The sequence below is a fragment of the Palaemon carinicauda genome, chromosome 14, assembly GCF_036898095.1.
Source record: "Palaemon carinicauda isolate YSFRI2023 chromosome 14, ASM3689809v2, whole genome shotgun sequence".
In the NCBI taxonomy this organism is placed as follows: domain Eukaryota; kingdom Metazoa; phylum Arthropoda; class Malacostraca; order Decapoda; family Palaemonidae; genus Palaemon; species Palaemon carinicauda.
The window spans coordinates 98,014,348-98,031,847 of record NC_090738.1 but is presented as its reverse complement, the minus strand read 5'-3'; positions in this window follow the sequence as shown (position 1 = coordinate 98,031,847).

Below are 17,500 nucleotides of genomic sequence, written 5' to 3'. Positions count from 1 at the left end.
TCTCTCTCTCTCTCTCTCTCTCTCTCTCTCCAGGGTCAGATTTAGATTTGGTGAGGTCCTAAGTTATTCGAGATGATGTGGCCTTTATATATCCCGCCTCCAGATGTTCTGTCAGCCACAAATTGTGTTTAATATACTTTATGATTTTTAGGACCTAATACATATTTAACCAAAAGCAAATGGTTAAATATGTATTTTATCAAAGTAATTGATAAATGGAAATACAATTAAGAAGAAGTACATTAATAGTGAAATAATGATTAATCCTTTATTCAAAACTATCTTAACTATTCATAACTTATTTGAAAAAAACACAATTTACAAAGCTTTTAATCTAATCTTAAGAAACTTGCTATAAGATATAATTAATGCATCTACACAATATCTGTTGCATTGTATAATTTCATCAAGATTTATTACACACTGTATACAAAGAACACAAACAGGATCTTAACAAAATTACTTTCTTGCTTTTACCAGAAGAAAATAACTGATATCATCAAACGATAAACTTTTTAGTTTATCCTTTTCTATACACATGGGAGTGAGGGAACCTGAGTTATGCCGAGTCATTGTTGCTCTGAGTGCAATCTTTATCTTCTTCAGCTGAGAAAAAGATATTTCTCCAGAGCAATTTGCAATCATCAAACTAAGAAACATTTTCAAAATTGCTTCTGCTGTACATTAGGAATGTTAATTGACCATGATCGTTAAATATCACTGGATAGGCCTACATATCCTCACGTGTCGGACTATCATGTTCATGTGAATCATAACTTTGACTATGTCTAACATATTGATGGAAATGCTGAAGTTCTCCGACAAGGTTCATGGTTACATCTTCAGGATATGTATGGTAAAGAGTACTAACTCCTTCGCAAGTCTAGTCTTCTATTATATCTATTTTTTTTTTTTTTTTTTTTGTCAAGAATGAAAACGTTTTTGCAGCATCATTGTGTACTGTTGCATTCTGTTCCAGATTTATCTCTAATTCATCGAACACAGGTATGAATGCTTTGACTTTGAACGTGTCTCATGGCTCAAGGTTCTCTAAAGCAGTGTTTCTCAACCTCTTTCTTGTGGTGGCCCCCTTCAATCCAGTGCAAGTTCTTGTGGCCCCTCCATGCCAACTTTGAGTTCTAATGCACCCCCCCCCCCCAGCACCCGCCATCCGTCCATCACCTCAATACGCCTAGGGAAGTAGGTCTATTAATGGTTCTAGCTTGAATAGTACCGTGTACTCAAAACACTAATTTCAGGTATAAATCAAATAACAATATTAATTAGAAAAATATTTTATTTGAATACTTATTTATTTACAAAAGGAATACAAAACAAGGAATACATGTAGGTACAATTGGCTTTATCTTGAAAGGTTTCAGTGGGATCCCTGTGACTGATGCAAGGCTGCCAACTTGTCAGTGTTTGGCTTGAAAGCTGTTAGGGCGAGACGTAAATTGCCTCTTTTTTTTTTTTCTATGTCAAGGCAAATTCGTGTCTTTGACAGCAGGCACATCACCCGATTGAAACCAGTCTCAACCAAGTAAGATGTGGGAAAGGCAAGTAAGAGCAACTTCACATCTTTCCAGAGTATTGGGTACTACTTATACATATCTTGATTCATCCACAGCTTCTGGTGTCCTCCATGCTTGAACCTTGCTTGAGCTGTTGTGTTATTCTGAAGTTCAATGAGACATTCTTGTAGGGTGACATCAACTTCAGATACATCAACAATGAAGGGATCCACAAACCAGTGTGGCACAGTCATTTGCAGTAGGTCAGAGAAGTGAGTTTCCATATCATTATGCAACTGCTTCAGATGGTCAACATTCACTGCTAGGTCATCATCAAGCAGTTTGGTGGATATAACTGCTAAGGAAGGAAACTGTGCGAACTCTCGTCTTCCAAGGTTCAATCAGAACAGCTTGAGTTTCCCTTTAAATGCAGTAATTGCCTCCTAGCAGGAAAACAGGGTGGAGTTATTTCCTTGAAGCTCTTTGTTCAGAACATTTAGCTTTTCAAATATGTCTGACAGGTATAAGATGTCACTCTTTGCATCAACAAGTTTCTGTCCAAGTTCTGTCCCACTAAAGAAAGAGATAACACTCCCAAAGTGCAATAAAAAATAGTGCACAGAAAGATCGCCTCTTTCAGCAATTATGTGAAAAGATGACAGCACTTCTTTTAAAATGCGTAAAGCAGTTTCCTTTTCCTTGTAGTTTCAGGTTAAGGTTATTTAAATGTGAAATTATTGAATATTTCAAGTGTTTGGAACTAAAACCTGACTTCAGTGTGCAACGCATTTTCAAATTCTTCATTGTTATTTTCACATAATTGCTGAAAGAGGCGATCTTTCTGTGCACTATTTTTTATCAAGTTGATAGCATTGATAACATGCCCAAGTGCTTCATGCAGACGTCCTGCTAGGTTTTTGGCAAACAGGTGCTTCCAGTGAACAACACAGTGCACACAAACGACATTAGAAACAGCTTTTTTTAAGTAAGCACTGAATCCCTGATACCTTCCAATCATAACAGTAGCGCCATCTGTTGCACAAGCCACAATGTTCTTGAGTGTAATGTTATTCCCCTCAAAATAGACCTCAAGTTTTTTGAAGATGGATTCACCTTTAGTGTCATTCGTTAATTTCAATGTGAAAAGCATTTCTTGACATATTTCATGAACATCAAGAAACCAGACAAATACCACCAGAAGAGCAAAATTATCAGGTAAAGTTGATTTGTCGAGATGAAGCGAGAATTCATTCACCTGCAGTTTTGAGACTAATTGACTTTCAACATCAGCTGCCATCTCATCAATGCGGCGTGATACTGAGGAGTTGCTCAGAGGAATAACACTAGTTAACTCTTGTGGACTCTGATTCATGACTGTTGAAAGCACTACAGCCACAGACAGCATGATCAGAGATTCATCGATAGTATGAGGCTTACCTGCTTTTGCAATCAAATTTGATATCTTGTAAGAAGCCAACATCCCTCTATCTACTTTTGCAACTTTTTGGGTAAACATATGATTCACTGTCATCCTTCCTTGGAACTCATCAAGTAATTTTTTGAAGAAATCTAGCGGCTTGTCTTTCTTGTCTTTATGTGCAGTCTCCAGATGCTTTTTCAGTTTGCTGGGACGCATACTTTCATTTGAGAGTGAGGTCATACATAGCAGGCACATATTTCACTGTCTGCAAAAATTACCTGGTACTGTATATTGAATTGAATGATGTTTAAACTAAAGTCAAGCATGATAAACAGAATATTCGAAGCATAATAATGATTTATTTCAAAATATTACACATTTATATATTTTGTGGGTCCTAAATTTTCTGTGCCCCCCCCCCCATGGCCCCCCATTTTTCCAATTTTGTCTTGTGGCCCCTGAAAAATTCTCATGGCCCCCAAGGGGGCCATATAGCCCACGTTGAGAAACACTGCTCTAAAGTATCATTTTCATCTTCAATATGTCTACTTCTAGAACTTCTTTTCGTGTAATGAGCAGTGGACAAGTTTTGTTTGTCTGTTCTTCAAAATAGTCGAGAAAATCCCCGGTACTATTAACTAAATCCGAAAGTGAAGCAAATAACTTTCTACATACATCTACACTAACTTTTGGAGTCTTGCAGTGATTGACTATTTTTGTCAAATTTATCCAACAAACAATTCCACGAATATAACAATACCAGGAATTAAAACGCCCCCATTTTACTCAAAGTATTTAGGGTTTCATTTTTTTTTATTTCGCCTTCCTCTCAAGTACAAATCAGGAATGCTTCCATCATAACTCTCAAGTAATGCACTTATGGCCATTGAATGTGCTTTTCGTGTAGACTATGACAGATACTTAGGAACCTTTGGATCATCTTTGGAAAATGACCTAAGTATTGCCCACCTACATGAAGATGGTGAAAAGAAATCGTATATTTCTTAAACAATTCCAAGAAACTTTACTGGATATAAGCAACGATACTTTTGGGTAGCTCTATTTCTCCTCTTTTGAAGGGTATAAGTGAGAGGGAAATCCGAGAAATGGAAGATGATTAAAAGCGACTGAATTATTATTAACCTCGTAGTAAGGAGTGGCTGTGTGACCGAGCCAGAAAGGAAAGATGGGAACCCTTCTCCGCACTATTATTTTTCTTATTTAGTGCTTCATAATAATACCCTTATGTTTTATAATTATTAATATAATCAATTTTTTAGCATAAAATAAGAAAAATCCTTCTGATACCATATTCTGAAAACAACATTTTGCCGAAAATTTCAGTGCTGGTGAACAAATCGGTTGGCAGCCATTGGTTAATGTTTACATTTATGGTGTGTGTGTCTACGTTGAACTTCTCCCGAACTTCCTGTTTTTCTTCAGTTTATTGGTTATTTTAGGAAATGTTAATATTCGTGACGATGTCGAACAGTGATAGTGAGTGTGCTGATGATCCTCAACCCCCCTCATCAAGTGGTAGTAGCATAAATAATGGGTTTTCTATCGTAAAACAACACAGGCTACAAGCTGAGAGAAACAACGCATCATGTGTAGGGTTACTATTCATGTTCAATTCTGAGTCGGATGTGAACGAAAGTGACATCGATACAGATTACAACTTTCGTCGTGAAAGTGCGGAGGCAAGTGATAACAAATCAGCAAGTGTTGTGAACGTGATTATCGACATTTACAGCTGGAGTAGGTAGTAGGTTGGCCAAGGCCCATAGACCTTGGTTAGCCACCCGCGCAGATACTTCCGCTAGAGAATTATTGGCTCTTGGCTGGCCACATCATTATTATATTGGATCCCTCTCTAATTACGGCTCATTTTTCTTTTGCCTACGCACACACCGAGTAGACTGGCCTATTATTTACAAATTCTTTTTCCTTATACACTTAACGACATTAAAAAAACCGAAAAATTCTTCATTTAAAGGGTTAGCTACTGTAATGGTCAAGAAACTGCTTTCCGTGTACTAAGGGTAGCTATGGTAAGCAGCTCTTCTAGAAGGACACTCCAGAATCAAACCATTGTTCTCTAGTCTTGGGTAATCCTATAGCCTCCTCCACTGTCTTGGGGTTACACTTCTCGTATATGAGGGTACTTAACGCACATTATTCTATCTATTTCCTTATCTCACTAGGCTACTTTTCCTTTTGCAGCCCTTAGGCTTATAGGTTTCTTCTTTTCCAATAAGGGTTGTAGCTTCGCTAGTAATAATAATGAAAATAATAATAATAATAATAATAAAAATAATAATTATATTAATAGTGATTTTGTTAGGGCTAATAAGACCCCAAAGCGACCCCAAAAATAGAATGAAAAAATTGAAGATCAGTTAACCGTAATGTTTAGGGCTAGGTTGAAAATATGGAAATAAAATTAAAAATTCTTGGTTAAATTATGTAAGATATGCTTACAGACCTGAAATGCAGGGCTTAAAGAAACTTGTGCCCCAGTGTAAAGATGTCTGCTTTAAGGGGGTCTCTATGGAAAAAAGTGAAAGATACTGTTGATGTATATTGGGCCCTTGGTAATCTTAATAAGCAAAATGCACATACAGTATTTGCGGCTCTACTGTGTTACTGAGTCTGTTGTACTAACCGTGTTTCATACAATTGTACATAATTCCTTTTGTATATATTATGCTTGTATCTTCGCTCTTCCCTCGCACTAAAACGAACATGAAAATTCATGTCTGGTTTTTCCTCTGTAATATTGTCTGTCTTGTGAACTTGTTATGTCCTGTTGCTTTGAGGTTTTGTATATAAGGAGAGAGTTTTACAATAATATAACTCAGTCGTTTCCAACCTGCCTTTGAGTTCACAACCTTACTTGCCGCCGTCACATTGGTGACCCCGGAAGTCGACTCGCTCCCACTGCCTTCAACCCCCACCTCCCTTGCCCCTCCATCGTTGGTACTATGACGGAGACGGACTCTACTACAGTAGTTGGCGATGCGGCCGCCCCATTGAAACTTTCACCATTCGCCACCGTAGAGGCGTTTGCTTGGTTTCAATGTGCAGAAGTCCACTTCCGTATGAGTGGCATGACTCGCTCAACCACCAAAGCGGATTATGTTCTCGCGGCGATACCCGAGGACACCTTCCCAGAAATCTCCGACTGGCTTTGTGAACAAGGAGACACCCCAATAGCGTATGACGCCCTCAAAACATACCTTCTGCAGCAGTACTCGCCGTCGCCAGACGCCTGTATAGCAAAGCTTATTCAGCTCTCGCAACAACCGTTGGGGGACCAAAGGGCTTCGCTTTCAACCTACCACAGACGGCTCTCCTCGTGAGGTGAACCTACTTCGTGCCCTTTGGATACGCCGTTTACCCGAACCTGTATGTGCTGCCATACCCGATGTCGATAGTTTACCCATAAAGGACTTGATGACCAAAGACGACGCCCTTATGGACAGCCACTTCAAGACCTCCATCAATGCCTCCACCCCTGATGACGAGGATGCCTATTCAACATCAACTGAAGCTGACATGAATGCCGTAGGACATACACACCTACCCCGTGACGTGCCGAAGAGGCGACAAAGCCGCCCACCACCCACCAATTGCTCGCGCCCCAACGAACGACTTCTACAGCCACTTACTACCTCCCATCCGCCGCAGTTTTGCTACTACCACTTCAGATTCAGATTCAGGGCAACCGCGAAGAAATGTGCCAAGGATTTTCAGTGGCCAAAAAACGTGTAAGTAGGCCATCGCTTGTGGCGGTGGCCTCCCATGTTTCTAATCTCTTCATTTTACAGGATGCAGGAACGGGAGTGCGATTTTTGGTAGACACGGGTGCTTGTCGTTCTTTTTTGCCAAGGAAACTCTTCAAGGCACGACGTAGTCTGTCTACATCTGCCGACGTCCGCTTAGTAGCTGCCAACGGATCTGCGATACCCACCTACGGTTACGAGAACCTCACAGTATCGTTTGGAAACAGTAAATTCAATTGCAAGTTTCTCGTTGCTTACGTCACAATGCCAATCCTCGGTGCGGATTTCCTCTCTCATTTCCACCTTCTGGTCGATGTCGCCCACCGACGATTGATCAACGCAGACTCGTACTTGTCGACACCTCTTCAACCCACCCCCTCTAACCTCTCTCTCCACATCAGCGCACCCCCGGATGACTACGCGCACATCCTCGCGTCGTACCTGGAAGTTTTCCGTCCAGAACTTTGCTAAACGCCCACGGTTCCTGCCAAGCACGGTATTTATCACCATATCAAGACGACGGGACCCCCAGTCTTCGCAAAATTCAGACGTCTGGCACCAGAATGATTGGCAGCCGCCAGACAGACGTTCGCCGAAATGGAGAAAATGGGCCTTTGCCAAAAGGCCTCCAGCCCATGGTCGTCGCCCTTACACATCGTTCTGAAGAAAGACGGCTCCCTCCGTCCGTGCGGGGATTACAGGCACCTGAACAAACATGCAAATAGAATCGGATCACTACCCCCTCCCAAACATTGCTGACGTGACCTCCTACCTGCACAGAGCGAAGGTTTTCTCTACACTCGACCTTCTGAAGGGGTATTATCAGGCGCCTATGAACCCAGAAGACATCCCCAAGACCGCCATCACCACTCCGTTTGGTACATACACCTTCAATTACTCCTGTTTTGGCCTTCGTAACGATGGGGCAACGTTTCAAAGTCTCATGGATGGCATCTTAGGGGACCTTCCTTTCTGTGTATGTTATGTGGACGACATACTTGTGTTCTCCTCCTCAAAAGAGGAACACCTCCGTCACCTGCGCATCGTGCTCGACCACCTGCAACAAAACGGCCTTGTAGTCCAGTACGACAAGTGTACCTTTGGCGCCAACGAAGTATCGTTCTTAGGGCACCGCATCACTCTTGAAGGTGTCCATCCCCTCCCTGAGAAGGTAGCAGCCGTTCAGAACTTCCCCGTGCCCTCGACCGTCAAAGCTCTGTAGGAATTCTTGGGCATAATCAACTATTATCACCGTTTTCTGCCAGCCATTGCCGCCACTCTTGCTCCCTTCTACGCCTCCCTTAAGGGCAAGCCGAAGGACCTGAATTGGGGTCCCCTTCAAGAAGCAGCCTTCTGCAATGCAAATAAGGCCCAATCAACTGCTGTGGCTCTCACTTTTCCTATCCCACACGCCCCCCTCCTTCTCTCCACCGATGCCAGCGACGTCGCTATTGGTGCAGTACTCGAGCAGGTGGTCAAAAGCTCGCCCCGCCCATTGGCCTTCTTCAGCAGAAAACTGTCCAAGGCAGAATCGGGTTATTCTACCTTCGATCGAGAATTGCTGGCGGTGCACTTGGCTGTCCGTCACTTTCGCCATTTCTTAGAAGGTACACCCTTCATCATTCACACAGACCACATGCCTCTGGTGCACGCCTTCACTCGACAGTCTGACGCCTGGTCCGCCCGTTAACGCCGACATCTCTCCGCCGTGGCTGAATACTATTGCACCCTCCAACACGTCCCTGGGAAAATGAATCCCGTTGCCGATACCCTGTCAAGAAACACGTTGGCTGCCGTTCAACTGGGCTTGGATTACAACGCCCTGGCTGAAGCCCAACGACAGGATCCAGAGTATCAAGCTTGTAGGATATCCTGCACGTCCCTCCGTTGGGAAGATTATCCCCTCGAAGACTCTAACACCACCCTCCTCTGTGACGTCAATACTGGTAGACCGCGACCTTGGATTCCTGCTCCCATGCGCCGACAGGTGTTTGATTTCATTCACGGCCTTTCACATCCCTCGTGCTGTTCTACTGCACAGCTGCTGAAGGCAAAGTTCATTTGGCACGGCATTTCTAAGGATGCTACGGATTGGGTCCGCGCCTGTACTTCTTGCCAAACTTCCAAAGTACATCGACACACGGATTCAGGAGTGGGCACCTTTCCTCGACCTCAGCGTTGTTTCGCACACATTCACGTCGACGTTGTAGGCCCCCTACCCACATTACAAAGACATCGTTACCTGTTTACCGTCATCGACCGCTCCACTCGTTGGCCTGAAGCCATTCCCATGGAAACTGCAACGTCCGCCTCATGTACATCTGCCTTACTCTCTGGATGGATTTCAAGATTCGGTATCCCTGAGCATATTATTTCTGACAGAGGAACCACTTTCACCTCTCAATTGTGGACGTCATTAGTGAATCTCCTGGGCATCACCCTACATCAGACAACGGCCTACAACCCCGCTGCCAATGGAATGGTTGAACGTTTTCATCGCACCCGCAAAGCAGCTTTGATGTCCCGCTGCAAGGATTGCAACTGTTTTACTCAGCTTCCCTGGGTCCTCCTGGGACTAAGGACCACTCCTAAAGACACCCTCAACGTCTCGGCAGCTGAAATGGTGTATGGCAACCCGTTGGTCATCCCTGCCGAATTTTTTCCTTTTACAACCTCCTCCGACGATCTCCAGCGCATACGTCACGTTGTGGGAAAATTTACTCCGTGCCGCCAGACTTCCAAGTCCCCAACGAAGCATCACATACCAAAAAAACTTGCACTCTGCAACGCACGTCTTCCTGCGCAACGACACCAGCAAGCCACCACTAACGCCTCCTTACACGGGCCCTTTCCTTGTGATCCGACGCAGTCCGAAAGCATTCCTCCTAAACATTCGGGGCAAAGAAGACTGGGTCTCCATTGATCGTCTAAAACCTGCTTATCTTCTGCCAGATGACCCACCTACAGTTCGCCTCTCTAGATCACGGCGCCCTATTTAACATGTACAGTATGTCCTTTTTTTTGGGGGGGGGAGCCATGTACCAACCGTGTTTCACACAATTGTACATAATTCCTTTTGTATATATCATGCTTGTATCTTCGCTCTTCCCTCGCACTAAAACGAATATGAAAATTCATATCTGGTTTTTCCTCTGTAATGTTGTCTGTCTTTTGAACTTGTTATGTCCTGTTGCTTTGAGGTTTTGTATATAAGGAGAGAGTTCTACAATAATATAACTCAGTCGTTTCCAACCTGCCTTTGAGTTCACAACCTTACTCGGCGCCGTCACACTGTATACAGTATACAAAGAAGAAAAAAGCCAATGCTTAGTGAAGATAGTGTTCACTTGTTGCATTCTGGTTTAGTCTACTAAGTTTGTAGGAAAGGGTTTTTAACAATCCATGGTGTCAGTATGGATAGGGTGGAGTATATTGGCAAGAAATAGAAGCCCTCTCCGACTGGCACCCCATCAGTTGATCGGCGTAGTCGTAAACTTCTACCAGATCTTCATTTCCCGACTGAACGTAAGTGTGACCACTCTTCTTTTGCATGCTGTTTAATTATTATTATTACTCTTTGTGCTTTATATGTTAGCTTTAACATTATTGATAGATTTTATTATTAATATCAATATTATATTCTTGCTTGTCTTTTATGATGTATGTAATAAGGATCAACAGTAATGTACTTTTTGTGCACTTAAGCTTTCTTGTTCATCTGTCTGGCGATTAATCATACCATCAATCATGCGTTTAAACATTAAACCTAATCTGTTGCAAATTATAAGGGTGTAATTACATTACTTAGTACGTTTGTCATCAATTATGCCATCAATCATGTGACATTCGGTTAATATTTCCATCAATCATGTGCCTCATTATTTTAGGGAACTTAAACATTAATACAAACCTAACCTCATGCAAATTACAAGAATCTGACTACATTACTTAGTGTTTTTGTCATCAATCATGCCATTAGTTATGTCCCATGTGATTAATCATACCATCTCGCATGTGACTGGTCATTGTATGAGACGTGAATCTTCATATAAACCTGACCTGATGGAAATTAAAAGGGTCTGATTGCCTTACTTTGCACTTTTGTCATCAATCTTGCGATTGATCATGCCATCAATCATGAGGCAAATAAATTATCAATCACAGTGTGAAGGATTTATGCTAAATCACTGTTGGGATCTTGAGGGGACCATCTGCTATGGTTTTTGACAGAACAACTTTGAAAAATAGAAAATAGTTTTATTGTTTCTATGTATGCAGAAACATAACGTACATGATCTCCAAAAGTTTCAGCCAATTTTTTTTACAAATAATGAAGATAAAGCGGTCTTTACAGCGTTGTCTGCATGACTGAGTTTGACGGAATCTTCTTTGCGTGTTTATTTTTGCATTTATATAGCAATGTTTTTCAATTACATATTGAAATCTAGTATGATGGAAGGCAGTGGTAGAGGGCAGAGTCATATCTATATTGAGTCAGGTTGAGGGTAAGTGAACGGAACTACGATCTACCGTCTACACTTTACGAGAAGAACAGCCAGTTTCCAAAGATGTATAGAAGTTACGTTGCATGGTGTTTGTTTAGTTGCACTTCGTATGTACATTGTGTTTTCACAACGTCCTCGTGAACCTTATAGAAAGGCCAATATTACCTAAGGTCAAAGAAAGAACAAGAAGTAAGGAGAGAGCAACAAAAACAAACCAAAAAGAGAGGGAAACATGAAAAAAAGGAGTGCATAGCTGGAACATTTTAACTAAAGTTCTGGCAACAATGAGAGGCCACTGGCAATTTATGACACCATTACACCAAGTGTATTGATAAACATAGTGTTAAATACCTCGTTTAGGGAGCCTTCATGTAGGGATAAGCAATACAACTACAAAGAAAGGTTATCATACTAATATTATCTTGATTTTATTTTTCAAGAAAAAAAAGGCCAAATATATAGCAAATCTTTGGACACTCATAACTCGAAAACATACTTATTCACACTTTGTGACATTTTTCTCATTTATTGTTCGATTTAGAGAGAAAAATATCTTTGAAAAGAGGAATGAAAGTCCCACAATTTTGTGTACCAGAATTTTGATTTTCTTTTTTTCTCTTTTTTCATGATAATTTCACGTCTAGACGAAGAAAATTAAGAAAAACATTCATAAGTAAAAAATAAAAGGAAAATCGAGAATATGTCACACAGAATTATTCGATTTATAAAGAAGTTTTCATTGTATGATATTCAATACAATTGTTGTCACATTAGTGGAAAATTTGTACAAATTTTTTTTTATAAAAATCATGATTGTTGCTAACAAGTAAAAAGTGTGTGATGAAATGACTTGAAATTTTTATATGGTGAAGATATTATACATGTCTAAAACATCTAAGAATTGTGTATTTTGAGTCATTAGAAAAAAGTGGTGGACATAGGGGACGGTCCCTTTAAAATGTCCAAAAAAAAAGTAAAAAAGAAAAAAAAATCAAAATATCTTGAAAAATATGGTGTGGTAGTAATCAAGAGAAAAAATCATTGTAGCTATTGTGTAAATTATCAACCAATCATGTGAAGTATAGTTTTTTTTTAAATTGTTATCGTTAGAACATTTCCAAACAGGTGTTTAGCATTGTGGTCTTCCAATGTACCATCTCTGGTGGTCCATGGATGATGATTAATGATGTTCAAAATACTGTGGTGACATAGCTGTTAGGTTTTAATAGAGAGGCGAAGTGAATGCAACTGAGTTTATTCAATGAGACAGCAACCTTATATACTCATAGTTGGCAACAAAAATGGCAGAAACTCAAACAGTGCAAGACTTGTGATAGCAAGCTTAAACAGGTTTATATTATCAGTGCTAGGGAGAGCGAGAGATAAAAAAAACAATACCGTTACAGTGTACAAGTGTCTATGAAACACATGTGGTTGATGGCTCCCCCCTTAAGAAAGACACATTTGAATTAGGGCACCCTGCTCTTGAGAGGCTAACTCTAAGCGGGGCATTTTGCTGGAGATATGCAGGTTTTAGACGATCAATGGAGACCCCGTCTTTTCTTCCACGAATGTTGATTAAGGAAGCCTTTGGTGTATGATGGATTGTGAGCTAAACACCCTTGTAAGGGGGTGTTAGCAATCGCTTGCTAGTGTTGTTGCGCAGAAAGATGGGTTGCCTTGTACAAATCTGTCGGTATGTGTTGCTTAGCGGGGGGCTTGTAAGTCTGGCAGCATGGAGTAGATTTTCCCAAATAACATAAGCGCTGGAGGTGGTTGGAGGATATTGTAGGCAAAATAATTTGGGAGGAATGATCAATGAGTTGCTGTACGCCATTTCAGCTGCAGAGACATCCAGGGTATCTTTAGGAGTAGTCCCTAGTCACAGGAGGACCCAGGGAATCTGAATAAACCAGATGGATTCATTGCTTTGGGACATTAAAGCTGCTTTGAGGGTGCCAGGAAAGTGTTCAATCATTCTGTTGGCTGCAGGGTTGTAGGCAGTTGTCTGATGAAGAACGATGGCCAGGAGATTTGCTATTGATGTCTATAATTGAAAGGTGAAAGCTGTAACCCTGTTAGAAGTAATATGCTCATCGATACCAAATTTGGCTATCCACCTAGAGAGTAAGGCTGATGTACATGAGGTGGAAATTTAGTTTGCATTGGGATTGGTTTAGGCCAACGAGTAGAGTGTTCAATCACGGTATACAGGTAGCAGCGTCCTAGTGACATGGGTAGGGGACCTAGTACATCGACGTGAATGTGTGCAAATCAACGATGAGATTGAAGAAAGGTCCCAATTCCTAAATTCATTTGTCAATGTAATTTAGAAGCTTGGCATAAAGTACAGATTTGGACCCAATCTTTAGCATCCTTAGTAATGCTCTGTCAAATGAATCTTGTCTTCAGTAGCTCTGCGGTAGATTGGCACGAGAGATGTGACAGGCCATGGATAAAATGAGACATCTGTCAGGGCAGGAGGAGGGTGATAATGGAGTCATGAAGGCTGTCTTTTTAATGTAAGGATGTGCAGGATGTCCTTCATGCTTGGTACTCAGGATATTTGGTTGGGTTTTTGCCAAACATTTCAATTCCATCCCACGTGAATAGCGGTATTTGTGTTTCTTGACAGGCCATCGGCAATGGGATTCATTCTCCCAGGGTTATGTTGAAGGGTGCAGTTGTGTTTAGCTATGGGAGAGAGGTGTTAGCATTGAAGGGTTGATCAGGTGTGGACTGTTGAGTGAAGGCTTGCATCAGAGGCACGTGGTCCATGCAAATGACGAAGGGCATATCCTCTAAGAAGGGGTAAAATGGACGAACAGCCAAATGCATGCTAGCAATTCGGAGTTGAAGGTAGAGCAGCCAGATTCTACTTTGCACAGATTTCTGCTGAAGAAGCCTAGTAGGTGGTGCAAGCCGCGGACCACCTGCTCGAGTACTGCACCAATAGTGACGTTACTGGTATCGGTGGAGAGAAGAAGAGGGCATGTGGCCCGAAAAAAGGTGAGAGCAGCAGCAGTTAATAAGGCATTCTTTGCGTTGCAGAAGGCTACTTCCTGAAGGGGACCCAACTTCAGGTCTTTTGGCTTGCCCTTGAGAGAGGCACAGAGGGTGCCAAAAACGGCAGCCATGGCTGGCAAGAACTGGTGTTAATAGTTTATCATGCCCAAGAATTCTTGTAGTGCTTTGAAAATTGAGGGTGTGGGAAAGTTCTGAACGGCTGCTACCCTCTCAGGGGGAGAGTGAACGCCTTCAGGAGTGATGCGGTGCCCTAAGAACGATATTTCGTTGGGGCTAATGGGAAGCTTGTCATGCCAGATTACAAGGTCGAGAACGATGCATAGGTGACAGAATTGTTCCTCATAGGAGGAACAGAACACAAGTATGTCGTCTACGTAACATACGCAGAGGGGGAGGTCCCCTAAGATGCCCTCCATGAGGCATTAAAAAGGCCAAAACAAGAGTAATTGAAGTTGTAGGTACCGAAGGTGGTTGTGTTGAAGTCTTGGGGATGTCTTTTGGGTTCCTGGGCAAAATGTAATAGCCATTTGCTTTGTGCATGTAGGAGGTATCGTCGGCAATGTTTGGGAAGGGTTAGTAATCTGGTTCGGTCTGCATATTTAGAAACCTGTAATCCCCACAAGGGCAGGGATTAACCATCCTTGGTCACTACGGTGTGTAAGGGTGACGACCATGGGTCGGTGGCTTTTTGGCATTGGCCGATTTCTTCCATATTGATGAATATTTGTTTAGCGGCTTACAAACGATCCCTGGCCTGATGCTTGAATCTGGCAAACACTGGAATTTTCAATGGTATTTGGCACTCCCAAACGATAGTGTGAGTATCTCGCATCCGTGCACGGGGATTTCAGATCCGTTGGCACTACCAGTCAGAAGTCAGCAGGCTTGATATGACTTCGTTGTGTCCTGGTGTGTGACTTTGGTAGAATGGAATGGCAAGTACCAGTGTCAACCAAAAATCGCACACCCGTACGTCCATCATGTGAAAAGAAAAGATTAATGACAGAGGTGGCCACTGCCACAAATAATGGCCTGCTAATACTGTATGTTTTTGGCCACTGACAACCATCTGTACATTTCTTTACAGCAATCCTGAATCAAGAGTGGTAGTAACCGAACTGTGGCTGATAGGCATCAGTTGATGGGGGCGTGTGCGAGGGCTGGGTTATGTTGGTGGTGGCTGGCTTTGTCGCCACTGTGGCAAGTCACAAGATGGGTGTCTGTGTCTTACTGCAATTCCGTAGGCCTCTGTCTTTGATGAGTAGTTGTCTTTTCGTCCAGGTCTTGAAGGTGGTGAATTGGCTATCCATAAGGACTTTGACTTTGATCATCAGGTCCTTTATTGGCCAGGTATCGACACCAAGGATGGTGCCGCTTACAGGTTCGGGTAGGCGTCGCACCCAAAGGGCATGAAGTAGGTTAACTTCCCGAAAAGAGCCATCTGCGGCAGGTTGCAAGCAAACGATATTGTTCATTCCCCCGAGGGTGAGTGAAAGCTTTTGATCCACTAATGTCTGTTAAGAGAGCAGAAAAAGCTTTGCTATCTTGGAGGGTAATGGTGTTGAGTACTGTTCTAGGAGATATTTTTTTGAGGGCATCATACTTTATTGGGGTGTCCCCCTTGTTGTAAAGCCTTTCAGAGATTTCTGGAACGTGTCTTCACGGATCATCGAGACGATATACTCGTAGTCTGCTTTGCTGCTTAAGCAGTCACTCCCATCAGGTCAAACTTGACTTCTGCATCTTGCAACCAGGGCAAGCTGAAATAGGTTTATATTATCTGTGGTGGGGAGAGCGAGAAATAAAAAAAGCAGTACCGTTACAGTGTACTAGGGTGTATGAAACACGTGCTGTACACTACTGACATGATGTAATTCATAAAATCGTCAACAAATGGCAGTTTCAGAATTATTGCATTATTTTAATTTTTCTTTTATCATATATTTTGGAAATGCACACTGTTCTTTAAAGTTATTTTGGGGTCCCAAGAGTGTGGGTGCCCTAAGTTATAGCTTGTTTAGCTTATATGTGAATCTCTCCCTCTCTCTCTCTCTCTCTCTCTCTCTCTCTCTCTCTCTCTCTCTCTCTCTCTCTCTCTCTCTCTCTCTCTTTTTCTCTCTCTCTCTCTCTAATTAGAACAAGCATCACCAGTAAATGAAAGATAAGGCTTTTATATCAATCATAGAAAAAGCTTTTCTTTATCCTTTTCTTATATGAATCAAAGTATTTTTCACCACGGATCCAGCAAGTTCTAAAAAGAAGGGTGTCGGAAAACATGACCAAAGCAGCTGGGGGCCCGAAAGCTAACGCAATTTCAAGCTATTTTAGAGATATTTTTCGTGTCTTTATGAACAATTTTTACCTTGTAATTGAATATCAAAATGTGAAAATGCATTATGGAATAGCAACATCCCGATAAAATAAATAAGATATTTCAGCAGTAATTACTAAAGTTACTTTTAGTCCATGAATATACTACCCTAGGAAACCTCATCAGCTGACTACCTCAAAGTTATATCTGTAAAAAATGGAGCGCCTGCATCCTTCCGTTCAACTATATCAACCAACAGCAATTCTTGACTCATCGAATTGTAGTTAGTTTCTCCACTGCTTCCAACTTGATTTATATCCGAAACACAATATCTTTATTTCAAGCTCATATTTAAATTGAATTTTAACACTTTTGAATGAGAGAGAGAGAGAGAGAGAGAGAGAGAGAGAGAGAGAGAGAGAGAGAGAGAGAGAGAGAGAGAGAGAGAGAGAGAGAGAGAGAGATGATTTCATTTTTCCACATCGCTTTTACTACAATCTTGTAGCAGCTATTGAACGGGAGATATTGATTATCCACGTTCGGAGGTTTTAGTAAAATCCAAGGTTTTTATCATAAAACCTTTTTAATTTCCTCATAATCAACATTTCTTTGAAGGTTTTATTTTCTTCCGTTTTGATCCTATGTACTGTATTTTTATTATTTTTTTTTAGAAACAACAAAGACAACCATACTATTTCCCTCGGAAATTGAAACCTCAACTTTATTTGAAACATATAATTTATTACATTAAGAACCGGTAAACTTACTGAACGTTGCTTAGAAAAAACTTTCCAATAGAATATATACTTATCTTGAATTTTTTTTTTTTTTTAACTTTGTATTTATGTTATTTTTTCTTCAGAAAGTTTGCCACGGCATGTCTAGAATGGCAATATGCAGCTACCACACTATTAGAGGTTTATTTACATTTGACTTCT